Genomic DNA, 16,556 nt, shown 5'->3' on the forward strand with positions numbered 1-16,556 from the left:
ACCCCTTCTTCTCTTCTAGTAAGTAAAGAATTGGACTTAGCTTGACCTGGCCCTGTGCAGGAATAGACCAAGCTCCTGACCCACATTACAATGGGTGAAGCACAAAGTTTGTCCCACTGTGGGATCAGGAGCCTCGAGTACCAAGAGTTCCAGCAGGATGTTTCGGGTTTAGGGAGTTAGACTGGCTTGGCTACATTCTGTGCACTGTAGGGGAGAGGATTTCAAAGTAGTACAGAAAAAGGAAACACTGAGAATGCTCTTGGCAGAGGTAGGAGCAGAGGGTTTGGAGAGCATGGTGACCCTGAGGTGAGGGTTTTATTTTCATCAAGTCAGGCCAGTCCTTTTCCTCTGTACCTCCCAGGGCTGAGCCTCAGTTGAATATGGGAAAACATGTGGGCATGATATTTGCCATTCTTCCTGCCTTGGGACCTTGAGTCATAGTCTAACTGTTCATCTCAAATAGCCTCCTGTCTCATTCTGTCCAACTACTGTTTGTCCTTTAAGGTCTGGCTCACATTTCCTCTCCCACAGAAAACCTGTCTTGAGTTACTTACTCTAGCCCCTCCACTCCTACCCATTGTACTGTAGAGTACTTTTACTCTGTATCTCACATTTTAATTATTTCCTATTGTTACCTCGTCTCCCTAAGTTAGTCTGTGAGCTCCTTGAGTGCAAGAATCTCATCTCATGGTTTGTTTCTTTTTTCTCTGCTGAAAACAAAGCAATGATCAGTAATTACCATTGATTTTGTTGAGTAGCCTGATTTCTGGAACTTGGAAGATTGGCAGTAGCAGAAAGACTGAAGATGGGAAAGGGCATGAATGTCAAACTTAGTCATGGGCTGGTTCTCCAGAGTTTGGGTCTAGGGAGGCATTGCCTGCTTATCTTTACAGTCACCTAGTGTACCAGAGAAGAGAATGGGTTTCCTGAATTCTGGCTTTTGAAGCTCTGAATTTGAATAGTATTCAGCATCCAGGCAGGTGAGGGCAGGAGGTGTTCAGGGGCCTGGCCTCCAGGGAAGAAGAAGGAAGGCTGATGGTTGAGGCCCTGCATAGCAGTGGCCAGCTTGGAGTAAGCTGGCACCATGCCAGTTCCCCTCGTCTGTAGGAGCTGTAGGCACACGTGGTAGATTGGAGCTTGAAGGATCCTTCACCAGCCTTTTCCCTGAGCTGGAAGCAGAACAGGGAGCAGCAAGCCAGTTGGCTGACTTGCCTTTTCTGCCTGAAAGTACTTTGTTTCTGTTGCTAACAACAGACATGGGTAGTGTAAATAAAACACAGACACACAGGCACATAGACACATATGTAGAGACTGAAAATTTGAGTTGTCAGGGCCGGGAGGAGGGGCTGAGGTAGAAGGGGACTGGAAATGTGGAACTGAAGATACTTAGTGTGTGCTGGGTCCTCTTCCAGCCTTTGGCAATAGGGTGGATGAGTTGGGGAGCCTGGGCAGTCGAGTAGGATAAGATACTCCCTGTATACCACAAGCATCAAAGACTAGGTGCTTGTTACACTTGGATGCAAAGCTTCACTCAGGCAGACACCCCTCCAAGTGAGATGCTGGTGATCTGAAGCCTGGTGGCAGCTTCTTCCTGTCTGTCCTGCCTTTCTTTTAAGGCTTTTTGCTCATTTGTCTCTTATAGTGCTATATCTGGTGTACATTGATCAGCAGTAGCTGTGGCCTTTCTGATCTTGACCTGTCAAAGCCCCCTGAGGTCTGCACACATAAATATGTGACTAGAGTTTTGGGTGATGTCCTAAAAGCTGTGATCTTCCTTAGAATGGACTGAGACCCATTCAGCCTTGCTGGGGAGGGTAGTCCTACCAGCAGGATGCTGAACGGTTAGTGCCGTAAGAACTTAACAGTTGTGTCTCATGTGAGATGAACTTTGACTCTTGAGGTCCAGAGAGATTGTGATGAGAATAGGTAATAAGGACTATGAGTCTCCATTGCTGGCAATGTAACTGGGGGTGGGTTAGGTGTTCTCTCTTCTTTATTTCTGAATCCAAAAGGTATCTAAGATTACATCCATAGAACATTTTCTGTTTCTGTTCAGGGGGGAAAAAAGACTGAATTGATATGATATATCTCATGGAGTTACTGCATTTGTTCCTACAGGAGCTAAAGGATCAAGGTACATGTGAATGAGCTATCCATTTTTAAATTTAGAAGATGTGCAGGATTATCCCTATAATAACAGCAATCTGACTTATATACTGATAGACTTTCTTTAATAGGAGAGAAAGGAATAGAGCTATGATTAGGGTCTGAGAATTGTACATTACCCTGAAAGGGCCTCAAGAGGATGCCTCCCATGTAACCTCCACTATCTGTGCAGTTCCTGTGGCATAGAGTCTAGGAACTCTTGGAGACTTGGTCACTTTTTCTCCATTCCCTGGCTTAGAAGGGGTAGTCATCCAGGGCTATTATTGACTGGGGTTGTATTCAGCCTACCTCTGAAGCTGATAAAACTCCAAAGCAGGAGGCAGTACTACTCTAAGTAGTCAGACGGAATGATGGTTCTTGTAATAAAAACTATGTTCTAGACCACCAAGCCTGAGTGGCTTCTTAAAGAGGCTCAAGGGGGAGGCATGAAGACCTCATCCAGCTGGACTTCATCTCTCACCCTCACCTCATCCCCCACGAATATCACAAGTTGCCAGTGAGGTCTGGTCATTGACTTCCCTACCTGCACAGTTGAAGTGAGCAGGGAGGTTTATGTTGAAGCCCCTCCCACCAGTTAGAAGCATCTAGGACTCATGTTGTTTCCTTACTGTGTCCTCAGTGTCTGGCTTAGTGCCTGGCACAGAGGAAGTGCATGGTCATTGTTTGTGGATTGAGTGGTTTCCCAACCTAAGCTTGAGAGGAACCTTTAGACTGGGCTTTGGAGCATGGATAGGATTTGGATAATAAACAGAGAGGAAGGAAAGTACTCTAGGCTGGAAGGGGTTTGAGCACAAACACATGGAGGCAGAAATGGACATGTTTGCAGCAGGAGGTATTCCCCTGGAGAGGGAAGTGCATGTGTGTGTGTGTGTGTGTGTGTGTGTGTCTGTGCAGGTCTGTGTGTCTTTGCATGGAGGGGAATGGAGGGTGTGGTAGTATGATGTGGGATGGTTTAAGAGGAAGAAGGAAGAAGAGACAAACATGATTGGTCAGTAGCATTTGACAAGGTTCTGGAGGACCTGGAACATTCTGAATCTGGTATGATTGGCAAGTAAGGAGTGCAGAGGAATGACATGATGAAATTGATGTTCAGGATGCTTCGTCTGTCGTTTATGAGCAGGGAGGACTGGACATGGAAGTATAAAGGGAAACTAGTAATGATAAGAGTAATACTTCACATTTATTTAGTGTGAGGTGATAAGCTGGAGAAAAATTGCACAGAAGATGACATGTTAGCTTCTTAATATTTGGCTATATTTGGCTTTTATTTGGTTAAATACGAAATGGCTCCAAGGACATCTTCTTCCTGGGCTCTGCTTCCCAAAACATGTCCTTGAAGCTGCTGGAGCTGGGGCTCTTATCTGGCTCAGCTGGGCTGCTGAATTTCTACATACTCCCTGCCAGGAACTAATGTCCTTTGGCCTCAGCTGGGGTGTGTCCCCGCTCCAGCCATCTGGAAGGTCAGAGAAATTAGCCACTAGAATGTGCCCATTAGTGCTACGAGGGGTTACAACCTGTCACTGGAATCTTAAGCCTGGGAACTGCTTCTCTCACAGGGCTTTTCCAAGTTGGAACAGGCTTACTGTTCTAGCACTGACTGCTCCCTTATTTGGGCACTAAATTTTCAGGGTGAGATTGGACTTCTCCTTCAGTTTAGGAGACTTTTTTAAGGATCTGATATCCTTGTGAGTGAGTTTCAGAGATAATGTGACACTGGAACCATACCTTTCTTCTCTTGGTTCTTTCCTTGGGCTCTAGCCCATCCGCTTATATTACCACTTTCCTCAGTCTTCCTAGAGGAAAAATAGATAACACATCATGAAGCCAAGAGGCAGTGTGACTGAGGCTTGAGAATCAGGGCTTGGGGGTGACTTCATGCCCAGCCTTAGGATTATCTCGTGGCTTTGGGGAACTTACTTTGTGCATTGACTTGGTAGATTTGAAGTTTAGCAGCCCAGCTTCTTGTGGGGTCAAGGTGGGGAGCAAGGTACAGGGGAGGTATGGGAGTGGTGGTGGTGGTGGTAATGGATGGTGGTGGTAGGTGTGGTAAGGTATGGGAGTGGTGGTGATGGGTGGTGGTGGTAGGTGTGGTGCTGCCGAGGGTAAAGAATCTTTTGTGGTAACTTAGAGAGCATACTTCTTTCCTGCCCACATACCATCGTGGATAGCTAATTATACTAAAGCTCAGCCCCTTGAACTTCTGTGGTTGACCTCTGTGAGCCTCTGGAAAGTAACTGCGCTCATAAAGGTGACATTGAATCCCACTGGAAGAAGGAAAAGCCAGAAGGAGAAGAACTTGTTTCTTGTGGTGTGCTTTCACTAGTTGCAACACCCTGTGGGGCAGCCATCAGCCTTTGGGCTATTTACTGTGGGCTCAAAGTGTAATACTGTATGTGGAAGAGGCTGTAACTCCTAGGGACAGGTATGCCTGTGGAGTGGAGGCAGGGCCTCCCACCCAACCCCCAGGTGGAGGCTGACTGAACTGAGAAACAGGGCCCGCCCAGAAAGAAAGCAGCTTGGGCAGCAGTGAATTCTTTTTGAGCAATGCCTATAAACTTCATCTGCACAACCACGCTTCATGGTGGGAACTGTCATCTCCATTTAATTGAGGAGGAGACCAAAGTTTCTTTTCTTTTTTTTTTTTAAGATTTTATTTATTTATTCATGAGACACACACACACACACACACACACAGAGAGAGAGAGAGAGAGAGAGAGAGAGAGGCAGAGACACAGGCAGAGGGAGAAGCAGGCTCCATGCAGGGAGCCCAATGCGGGACTCGATCCTGAGTCTCCAGGATCACGCCCTGGGCTGCAGGCGGCACTAAACTGCTGTGCCACCGGGGCTGCCCGAGATCAAAGTTTCAAGAGGTTAGGCAACTCCTAGCTAGTAGAGGCAGAGTTGGAATTTATATCCAAGACGATTCTTTTCCATTATTCCTTATAGAGGAAACCATGACAGGCCATTAATTTTAATACACTTTTTATTTTAGAATAGTTTTAGATTTACACAAAAGTTGTAAAGATAGTACAGAGGGTTCCTGTAGACCCTGCAAACTGTTAATTTTTTTTTTCTTCTTCCTCTTCTGGTCCATTTTATGAGTATTCATGGGGTGGGGGAGTGGGGTAGTAGTACAGATTTGGAGTAAGGACATTTTTCCCAAAGATCCTAACTTGGAGATTTTTCAGCTAGGAGTTTTGAAAGCCCCATCAGAATACATTATTTCTTCCCCAGTCCCACTGTGTTTCAGCTCTGCTGAACTAGGCTAGACCTGGCCTTGACATCTGGTATCGGAGTCAAATACCCTAATTTCTGATGCTCTCAGTAGAGAAATAGATAGCAGCTGGGTTTTGGAGTTAGGGAAGGTGGGTCACTATGGGGAGGAGGGTCCTTAGCAGCTTACCTCCTGGATATTCTTCTGTCTGATGGGGCTGTAGCAGGGGAGTGTTAACAGTTTGAGCTGGTGTTTCCTGGCCTGGAGCTAGAGCCCTCCTGAAGGACACAGGGAACATCAGTGTGGGGAGGCCCATTTACCTGGATGCTCTCTTGAGTCTGTCCGTGCACAGTGCAGTGTTCTGTGGCCATTGCCTCTCTGGGCCCAGGCTTCAGTCTGCAAGCAGGCAGGCTGGCTGTGGGCAGGATATTGTCGTGGGCAGCTTGTGTGCTTTGTTTTGGGCCCCAGGCACATTCTCCATTTAAGGGAAAGGGGTCTGCAATCTCCTTGGCTCTGGGTGTGAATGGGCTGGCCCAGAGTTTGCTCATTGCCTTTGCTGGATGTGCTTTTTCAATGAGATCATTTCAGAATTACATTCCTATGAAATTATATTTCACTCAGGACGTGAAACTGGATTTGTGTAAAAGCATTGGCACTAAAACTCAGGGCTCAGAGCAGGGCAGAAACGAGAATAGGGATAAACAGCTCTTCTTTAGGAGGCGGAGAAGACAGAAAGAGAGAAAACAATTGTTAAAGGATTTTGCATTGAAAATTGGTACACTGTGAGCGTCCCTGGGGAGTCGGGTTTGTCCCTCAGACCCTGAAAGGCAGACGTGATATTTGTTATCCCAGCTGCCTGCCACCCCCAGGCAGTATGGGCTCCCCCCTCCCACGTTGTTCTCTCTCATAGCTTGTTCTGTCACTGTTTCTTTCTGTCTCCATCTCTGTTTCTGTCTGTCTCTCTCTGTCTCTCTCTCTGTCTCTGTCTCTCACACACACACATACACACACACGCACGCATGCACACACACAGTCCTTCCATGCTGACAGTATGAGATTATCATACTCTCTATGATTCTGATTTATATTTCTATGTAAATACTGTTCTCTTTGCTCACAATACTCTTCTCTCCCCTTGTCTGCCTAGAAAAGTCCAGTCATTCTCTGAAACTCATTTCAGCCTTACCTTCTCTGAACTTTGTTGTGCTGCCCTGAGACAGTTATTTTCTAGTACCTCTGTGCCATCATCCCCTCATGTGTCCCACTCTCCTGTACTTCTCATCTGGTGTATCTGGAGGGCAAGGGTATTTCCCCCAGTACTTCGTACTGTGCTTCATAAAGAGTAGGTGCTCCTTAAATGATTGTTGAAGGAAGGAAGTGAACGAATGAGGACTTGGATGCGAGTGAAAGTTGGGTACTGCGGGCAGGGTGAGCCACAGAGCGGTGGCTCAACATAGCACAAGTAATGCCCTGAAACTATAGAGAGTCAGGTTTGCAGAAAAGGTGATGCATGTGTGTATGCACAAAAATATGGAGAAGTTTGAGGACTGGTAAGGTAGAGAGCCTAGTGAGTTCTAAGTTCCATAGGTAGATTATAAGGATTAGGTCTGGACTCACTCCAGGTTAGATGACGCTACTTCCAAGTGATCTGTGCAAAGCTACGACAGGATAGAGAGGAAAGAGCTCTAGATTTGGAAATGGGGATTCTAGTGGTGGTGGGGATAATACTCATAATATTTATTAACAACAGCAATAATAATAACGTAATGGCAACTTAATCCTTACTGTGGACCAAACACCCTTCCAGGCACTTTTCATACAGGAGTCCGTTTATCCTTACAGTAAGCCCCGTGAGGCAGCTGTAGTATTGATTGTTGACATATGAAGAACTAAGCTCACACAGCCACAAAGTAGTTCTAGACCTGCTTCTGCACTTACTAGCTGTGTGACCTTGGGGCAAGACCGCCTCCCTGAGCCTCCGTCTCCTTTGTAAAATGGAGAAAATACTGGTGCCTGCTGGCTTAGCCTGTAGAGCATGCAACTCTTGATCATGGCGTCTGGGTTTAAGTCCCACATTGGGTGTAGGGATTATTAAGTAAAAATGGAAAAATTACCTACTGCATTTAACCTCTGAGACTTGTTTGGTAGGCTCCACTGAGATAACATGTGAAAGTGGTTTTGAAAAGTATAAAGCTCTCTACAGTCCTTTGGAGCCAGTCCTGGGGAAGAAGGAAGACCTGCACGGTAATTGTGGTGTAGATATTGGGCTCACACTTAACGTGTGTGCCGCTCTGAGTGTGGGGCTGCACTAGTGCTTCACAGCTGCCCTGGGCTGGCTGGTGGCAGTATCTCTGATTATATTTAGAATCAGGATTGAGCTGTCATTAATGAATCCAGAAACCAGTTTTTATTGCAGCCAAATGTATATATGAATAGTCACCAGAAACATATTCTTAGGGCTAACCAGCCCTCCTTTCGTAGTCAGGCTAAGTAGTGCAGAAGCAGGGTGGCAGACATTTGCTCAGGGGGAGAGGTACTCTGTTGGGCCCTCAGGAGCAGCGAGACCACTTCAGCCAGTGGTAAAGAGGCTGGATCATAGAAGAGGCCTGTGTCAGCTCCGACAGTCCAGCTGCAGGTTTGTGACTGCAGGATTCTGTGGGCTGGTGGGTGTGACTTGGTTTTTTTCTCAGGAGAGAAATTTGTGGGGAGTTTTAGAAATTGATTTATATTGCTATTGCCTTGATAATGGAGACTGTGTCCAAGAAAATGGTCCATTTTTGTGGACAATTGGGCCCACCAGTGTACCAATACTTAGGCTTAAGAGTGAGCTGTGCTGAACCAGGCAGTAGATAAGGAAGAAGGGTGAAGGGAATGGAGTAGAAATGTCTCCATGTGCAGCCAGGGAAGAGCAGTGTGGCCCCTCCAAAGCCTGTTGCTAACCATTATTCTCTGGATATCCTTAGAGCCACGCGGCTTCCTCCATGAGGTCTGAGCTCAGAGTGCCTCCAGCCTAATAGCAGCCTGGTTGGGCCATGATGCCTGTGTGAATAATTATAGGTCACTGAACAGAACCACTAGTCAGCTACATCCCTCAAAAATGCATAATTGTAGGCTACACATATGAAAATACACAAGAGATTAGATACATGTCATACCTCATTACAGAGAGCAATGGCATGAGTCAGATGTGACTTGGGTGGCTGTTAGTATGTGAGAGCTGCTTGGTGAGCACACTGGCTGCCCCACAAGGACGCAGGCAGTGTATTCCCTGTGCCTCCCACAAGGAGCCTAGGGACTTAGGGAAAGGGGAGAGAATACATGCTGGGCCATAGCTTACTCTTTGTATCTGCACTTAGGAATAAATGAATGTGACTGCCTGAAGGTAGATTTAATTCCTCTATAGGAACTGTCTCCAGCACCAATTTACAAACCACATTAGAAAATGTCACAATTGAGTCCCAGGACGCTTGGCATTTGTCAGTCTTTAACGTTTTTGGATTTAACCATATCTGACACTGCTGAAAATCCGCTGAAGTATAGTAGTTTGTAGATTGTGAATTGTCAACCTTAAAACTCATTTTACCAGCAAAATTTTTTTTTTCCAGGAATAGCAGAGAATTGCAATTCAAGACAAGCAATCTATGGTAAAACCGTAGACAACTCCAAAGGAAAAAGGAGAGGAACATTTTTTTTTTTTTTTTCTGAGAGAGAGCGAGCATGCCTGCACTCTGAGTAGGGGAAGGGCAGAAGGAGAGAGAGAAAGAATCCTAAGCAGTCTACACTCCTGGCTCCATCTCAAAACCCTGAGGTCAAGGGAGAGACAATCTTAAGCAGTCTCCATGCCTGGCTCCATCTCACAACCCTGAGGTCATGACTTGAGCTGAAATCAAGAGTTGGAGGCTTAACCAACTGAGCCACCCAGGCACCTGGATGCTCTTTTGAGAAAAAGATGAAGTTCAGCAGGGCTATTATAAACAAAAAGTCCATTGAAGTAAACTGGGCATTCAAAGTATAGTGGCTTTTTATTGGCTGAATTGTGACAGTCTCTCACTGGCTGGGCTGTTGCTGGGGAAGGAGAAAAACCTTTTTTCCTCCTGCTGGGATAGTAAAATAGCTTAAGTAGTGGGGATTTCCTGTTGTGAGAGCCTGCAGTTGTGAGAGCTCCCCCTTCTGGCCTCCTGACTCCATTTTATTTTATTTATTTTAATTTAAAAAAAATTTTTTTTATTTATGATAGTCACACAGAGAGAGAGAGAGAGAGAGGCAGAGACACAAGCAGAGGGAGAAGCAGGCTCCAGGCACCGGGAGCCCGACGTGGGATTCAATCCCAGGTCTCCAGGATTGCGCCCTGGGCCAAAGGCAGGCGCTAAACCGCTGTGCCACCCAGGGATCCCCTCTCCTGACTCCATTTTAAATGAAGTTTCTTTTTATTAATTTTCACCCTGAAGTCTTGAGTTTGAAACAGGGTACTACAAGGACTTAGGAGAGCAGGGTACTTTATTGCAGGTGAGTCTCTCTTTGTGCCCAGCATTGGCATATCTGCTAAGTTCTGTAGATCTCCATTTAGAATTATTCTTGCATTTATGAGGAAGGTAAGATGGGTTAGGAGAAGGATTCATAAAATGAGTCTGTTGAGTAGCTTGTGAACCTCCTAAAAGGAAATCCCTAAAATGGTAGAAAGAAGTTTACATTCTTACAAGCTTTCCATGGAGATTCTTGGGGTTCATTAGATAATCAGGGCAGCCCAGGTAGCTCAGTGGTTTAGTGCCTGCCTTCGGCCCAGGACCTGATCCTGGAGATCCGGGATTGAGTCCCACGTCAGGCTCCCTGCATGGAGCCTGCTTCTCCCTCTGCCTCTCTCTCTCTCTCTCTCTCTCTCTCTCTGTGTGTGTGTGTGTGTGTCTCATGAATAAATAAATAAAATCTTAAAAAAAAAGAAAAAGATAATCACAGGGCTCTGGGACCTCAAAGTAAATAACTGCTATACTGTAAGAAGTGGAAATTTGGGACAGTTTCAATATGCATCCCCCTTGATATGAAGGCTCTACAGTATACTTGACAGTTACTGTTTATTCTGACCTAAGATGGTTTTCTCTAGTTTGTGGGTTTTTTTTTTTTTTTTGGTCATATGGCTCTGAATGAGTTTTAGCACCCTTGAAGAATGCAAATTTTCCTTCAGAGAAGATTCAAATCATGTTCCAAAGCCTCTAAGGGCAGTTTCCAAATGGGAGTTTCAGAAATGTTTTGACAATGTATTGGAATAAACATTCAGGCCTCTAAAGACTACCTAGAAGAAGATAATGTCTGGTATGTTGTATATCTTTGTATCATTATTGTTAAATAATCTGCTTCATTACCTGTAGTTACAACTGTCTTGCCCTCAGCAGTTGGAACCAAGTCTCCAGCGCTAGTACAAGCTATGCAAAGATCTTAGAATTATTTCTTTGAAAATTGGTCTGTAGTAACTGTATTGTCATTACTGGATGGATAATAAATTATCCTGCTGGATAAGTGCCTGAAGCTGATGGGGAAGTTTTAAGCTCCTTGAGGGAAGTGAAGGCATCTGAAAATACCTCATGTTACCTATCTGGACCATACTAACCTACTCCTGGGCTGAGGGAGCCCAGGGTTCACATAAGACCCTACTTTGTCTGGTGGGTGGATTGGGGCGGGGGCTTTAATAAATGCCCAGTCGTTTGCTCTGGTGTGGTCTGGTCCAACATTCTACTACCTCAGCATGAGGCCTCTCTGTTGCTGAGAAGGCAGCCTGAGCTCTCTAGATTTCTAGGCTTGTAAGTAACAGTAGAGGTGGTAGGTAGGGTTCATCTGTGGCCTTTCCTCTCAGTTTCAATTGTTTTAGTCAACTCTAAAACCAAGGAATCTCAATATGGAAGGGACCTTACATGCCATCTGTGTTAAACACAGGGGGAGAGGGGAAGTAGACTAACCTTTTCTACCTCATTCACTGCTGTTATCCCCAGCACCTTAACTGAGTGATGTGTGGGTAGGGATTCAAAAAACACTTTTTGGAACAGTGAGCCCCTGTGAACACCAACAACTTCAGCAGACCATTGCTATTGCTTCATTTGTTCATTTATTTGACAACTATTAATAAGTACCTACTGTGTGCTATTTACTATATAAATAGTAAATTTATACAGTTCTGGGGATATACTGCAGCAAACAAGACAATGCTCTTGTCCTTAATAATGGAGAAACTGGGAATTACAAAGAACTTATAGTCTTTATTTTTTTTATTTTTTTAAAATTTATTTATTTATGATAGAGAGAGAGAGAGAGAGAGAGAGGCAGAGACATAGGCAGAGGGAGAAGCAGGCTCCATGCACCGGGAGCCCGATATGGGATTCGATCCCGGGTCTCCAGGATCGCGCCCTGAGCCAAAGGCAGGCGCCAAACCGCTGTGCCACCCAGGGATCCCAAACTTATAGTCTTTAATGGGAATTTAAGAATAACAAATTCTCCCTCATTTTGTCCATTCTGGATCTTCTTGTGTCTGAGATCTCTTTGGAGGCCACAGAAAACACATGTCCTTTTTTCACATGAGAGCCTTTCAGAATTCTCGAGGCAATCACCCGTTTCCTCCATCCCCAGCCTTGTCTTCTCCAGGGTAAACATTCTCCATTCCTTTAGTCATTTCTCTCATGGCATGCCTCTGAGTGCCCCCCTCCATCCTAGTCTCTGTCCTCCAGGATTCAGTCCAAACCAAGTCTGTCCCTTTGACAGCGTGGAGTCCAGAACTCAACACAGTATCTCAAACATTAAGTTCCAGGGAATGTTCCAGCCTGGAGCCTTTCCTGCGTTTCCGCTTTTCTCTGCTTGCTCTGGGCCCAAGCAGTGGATGATGGAAAAGAGTAGGGCTTGAAAAGGTCTTCATATTTGGCTGGCTAATCCTAACAGTGAAAACTCCTTTCTTTTGTCTCCTTTCTGCCTTCTCGCCCTTCATCCCTACCCCTCTCCCGTTGATACAGACAGTCTGCATACAGCCTTGCTGCCAGTGGCTTGCCTTTCCTTTTCTGAGTCACTGCTCTTCATTATGGGAGGGGGGTAGGAGGGAGGAATTAGCATGAAAAAGCAAATTCCAGTTCTATAACTTTATTCTGTGCCAGCCCTTTGTCACATTCTCTACCTCAACTCCCACCGAAAATGACAAAACTTGAGTCTTGTGACATCACAATAGTTAGCTATTGTATCAACCACAGTGATGTTACCAACAGAGGATTATGACTTCAGGGAAGATGGAGGGAGGGAATATAGCAGGCAAGAGACTCCTTGGGAAGAAAGGAGTTATTTTCATGCAAATCTTCATCCAAAAAACCCAGTTGGCCTTTCTGTGGATGGGCTGTCTAGTGGAAGCCCTCGGTCAGAATCCCATTGCTTCCTCCTCCTGTGGATTAATGGTTTGGTTTGTGGACATTGCCCAAGTCTGAGCATGTGTGGAAGTCCCCTGCCAGTGGCCGGCTGGCTTCTGAGCTGGCTTTGGGTTTTGTTCACAAGGTCAGTGCTGAATAGAGCTTTTTAGGGAGGGAGTTGAGAGGAGAGCCTGGGAGGCTGGGGTGAAGCTGACACAGATGTGCATAGGCTCTGGACTGAGAGGGAGCTAGTATGCAGTCACTTCTCTTCAGGCTAGGGGGCAGCTGTTCTGACAGCCTCTGTGTGCCTGAGTGTGCCCTCCATAGACCTGAGAGCTTGCTGCCCGCCTCCTTCTGCGGCCCAGTTGGGCCTGCCCTGGGAATTTCTCTTTGGCTCCTTGATGCAGAGATGTAAAAACACCTGCTGCAGAGGTTCCCAAACTTTCTCTGTTCCTGGGCCCTTAGTGTTTCAGTAATTTTTTCACAGTGTCCATAGGCCAAAAGAAATACCTACATTCCATTTATGAAGCATTTTAAGTCTAAGCCATGTGGAGAGTGCTCATACCCTAACAACTGAGTAGCCATTTGAAAAAATTATACACTTAAACTGAAAGGAAAAATATTTATATTTCATTCTTAAATAGTCATAGTTATGACTATTGGGATGGACTGGACCCTTACAACATCTCACATCTTTGGTATGGGGACAGGTGGTAGTGACACTTATAGCAAACACAGCATACTGTAGGAATCAGTATGTTGTACACCTGAAAGTAATACAACTTTGGGTGTCAACTCTAGTCAAAAAACCCCCCTCACATCTTGAAATCAGAGTGAATATTGCCATCCTCATTTCCTGTTCTACATTGCTTCTCACGTGGTATTTGGTTTTGATCAACTGTAGCTGCTGAAAACCCATCTTCACCAAGAAATAACATCACTGAAAAGAACGTAGTGCAATCTGATGTTAAAAGTGTGATCTAGTGGGGTGTCTGATAAATGTTGAAGATTGCTCTGTTTCTCTCAAAAAAGCAAACTATTTTGCAGCACCCCTGTGAGTTCATTGCAGTGCTCAAGGGTTGCTCGGCACACAGTTTGAGAACCGCAGACCTGCAGTCTCCAAGTAGCAGTTGCTTTATTTAAAGCAGGAAAAAGAGGCAAATTCTGTCTCCATCATGACTCTTAAAGAAGTTGGACAGACAGATGGACAGAGTCCCCTTACTTGCAGAGACTACTCCAGCAGGACTGCATTTTTAGGGGAAAGCCTTTCTTTGACCAGGGTCTGTGTTTGTGAGAGCTTCCATCCCTAGGTGAGGAAGAATGATGAAGAGAAAAGGCCTAAAGAGCAGTGATAGAACAGCATCTCTGATATTTATTTCACGTTGATTCTGGGTTCTCCTCTAGTTCACTAGATGGCTTAAAGAAAAATGGGGTTTTAACACTAAGAATTTGGGGGCCATGCATGGGACCTCTGCTAAAATCCTTTTTTTAACTCTATCCAATTAGAACTGGGCTGCAGGGATGCACTTGGGATGGAGGATGGTTTCCTGCCACAAGACACAACGAAGACCAAGGGGCTAATGTGCCCTGGTATCAATTATAGAGCTCAGTTGGCACTGAGTCTGGCACCTCCAGACTCTGGTGTCTGCTGCTTACTATGAAACCCTGGGCAAATTACTTAACTGAGCCTCAGTTTCTGCATCCATAAAATGGAGGTACTGACAGCTAGGTTAAATGAGATAGATGCATGGGGCACCTGGGTGGCTCCGTTGGTTAAGTGTCTGACTTTGGCGCAGGTCGTGATCCTGGGATTCCGGGCTCAGCGGGGAGTCTGTTTCTCCCTCTGCCCCTACCCACCCCACTCATGCTGTCTCTCTCAAAAAAATAAATAAAATCTTTTAAAAAATGAAATAAATGCATGGATAGAGCCAGCAGAGCCTGGCTGCATATGTGCACTTTCTTCTACTACCTTCCAAAATTAAGAAATAGAGGACTTTTCTCCAAAGGGAAATATAGCCCTAAAGATCTGGCCAAGATCTGCACTATGAGAGTGACTCTACTACTTCTTGGTAACTTTGTGTATCTAATGTTCTCAAATCTGCTGAACCCAGGTTACAACCTGTGTGCCCACTCTGTAGGTTCCTTTCTCACTCTCTAAATGGCATTTTTTAGATGAACAGAGTTCTTATTTAATGTAGTCGAATTTATCAGTATTTTTTTTTCATTAGGCTATCGCCTTTTGTGTCCTGTTCAAGAAATCTCAGCCTGCTCCAAGATGTGTCTCTTTGGCTTTTGCTTATGGTTTCTCTTCTGCTCTCAGCATTCCTCTTCTGCCTTCTTTATCTTTCCCAAATGCCACAAGACTCAGCCCAGTGTCACTCCCTGTCTTTTCCGGAAGCCCTCCCCGAAATCCACTCTGTCCACCTGATTAGGTGTCTTTCTCCTTGCTCCCAGAGCTCTGTGTTCATGCTTCTTTCACAGCTTTTGTTACATTGTACTAGATCCTTTTTAGTCTAACTGGGGCAGGATGGGGAGCTGCTCAAGGGCAAGGACCAGAATAGAGGACTGTAGCATGGGGGCCTGGCTGAGAAGACGTTTTCAAAGGGCGCAAGGAGGTAAACCAATGTAGGTGCCCACCTGTCCCTCTTCTCTACCTCTCTGACAGTATTTCCTAGTGTTTCTCAACCTGTCCCCCCTTTTGATGAGCATAAAGATCTTGTAGGCAGATTGTGAATCCCCCCATAGGTTGTGTTCCTGATTGAGAGTTAACTACATTACAGTGCTTCCGAGGGCTGATGAGTAGTATCCAAAACAGTAGACATCAGAAAAGGACCCACAGAAAGGACCCTTGCATTTTGCAGTTGGGAAATCATTGCAGTCTTTGCAGAGTGCAATTTCAGGTGAGTTCTTGGGCTAAAGCCACCCATGCCCTGAATTTTTTGGGTGCTCAGAAGGCTGGCTCCTTTTGAGTTTTCTAAGTGGGTGTGATTACTGCAGGTAGGTAAGACCTTGAACTGGGGGGACTGGTGGGGTTGGAAGATGGGCCTGAGTAATGGAGCCCAAAGCTGCTCACCCTGTCCAGGAAGGGCCACCCTAAGCTGGTGACAAATGTTTTGTCATTCAAAAAATATTTATTGAGGGCCTGCTGTTTAGCCACTGAGGATACAGCTGTGAACAAATACAAAAATCCTTAGCTTATATAAACATAATAAGTGGAAAAGAAAAGTAGTATTTTAGGTGGTAGTAAATGATACAGAGAAAAACAAACCAGAAAAGGAGGAATAAGAGTGCTGAGGGGCAGCAGGATGGAGGGAGGTTTTTTTTGTTTGTTTGTTTTCTGTTTTTTTTTCTTTTCTTTTTTTTTTTTTTTTTTTTTTTGAAGATTTATTTTAAAGAGAGCATGGGAGCAGGAGGGGCAGCAGAAGACGTAGGGAGGGAAGCTATAGAGCAGACTCCTCACTGAGTGCAGAGCCCGATGCGGGGTTCAATGTGGGGCTTGAGGGATCCCTGGGTGGCGCAGTGGTTTAGCGCCGGTCTTTGGCCCAGGGCGCGATCCTGGAGACTCGGGATCGAGTCCCACATCAGGCTCCCGGTGCATGGAGCCTGCTTCTCCCTCTGCCTGTGTCTCTGCGTCTCTCTCTCTCTCTGTGACTGTCATAAAAATAAATAAATTTAAGAAAAAAAAATGTGGGGCTTGATCTCATGACCCTGAAATATGACCTGAACTGAGATCAAGAATCAGATTCTTAACTGACTGAGCCATCCAGGTGCCCCTGGTCCTTTGGTTTTTCTTTCCCCAAAGATTT

General features: G+C 45.4%; 1 protein-coding gene across 3 annotated transcripts in view; it reads left to right on the forward strand.

Annotated features, from left to right (window-relative positions):
- Positions 1 to 16,556, forward strand: part of DENND2B (DENN domain containing 2B) — a 148,434-nt gene that overhangs the window by 68,872 nt on the left and 63,006 nt on the right. The window contains exon 1 of one of the 3 annotated variants that reach the window (XM_055317684.1): positions 7,997 to 8,015. The exons of the other annotated variants lie outside the window; for them this stretch is intronic. The gene's annotated coding sequence lies outside the window, so the exon portion shown is untranslated. Of the gene's footprint in view, positions 1 to 7,996; positions 8,016 to 16,556 lie in introns of those variants that run through there. 3 annotated transcript variants of the gene reach the window in all.

Source organism: Nyctereutes procyonoides, unplaced genomic scaffold, assembly GCF_905146905.1.
Source record: "Nyctereutes procyonoides isolate TBG_1078 unplaced genomic scaffold, NYPRO_anot_genome, whole genome shotgun sequence".
Lineage (NCBI taxonomy): Eukaryota > Metazoa > Chordata > Mammalia > Carnivora > Canidae > Nyctereutes > Nyctereutes procyonoides.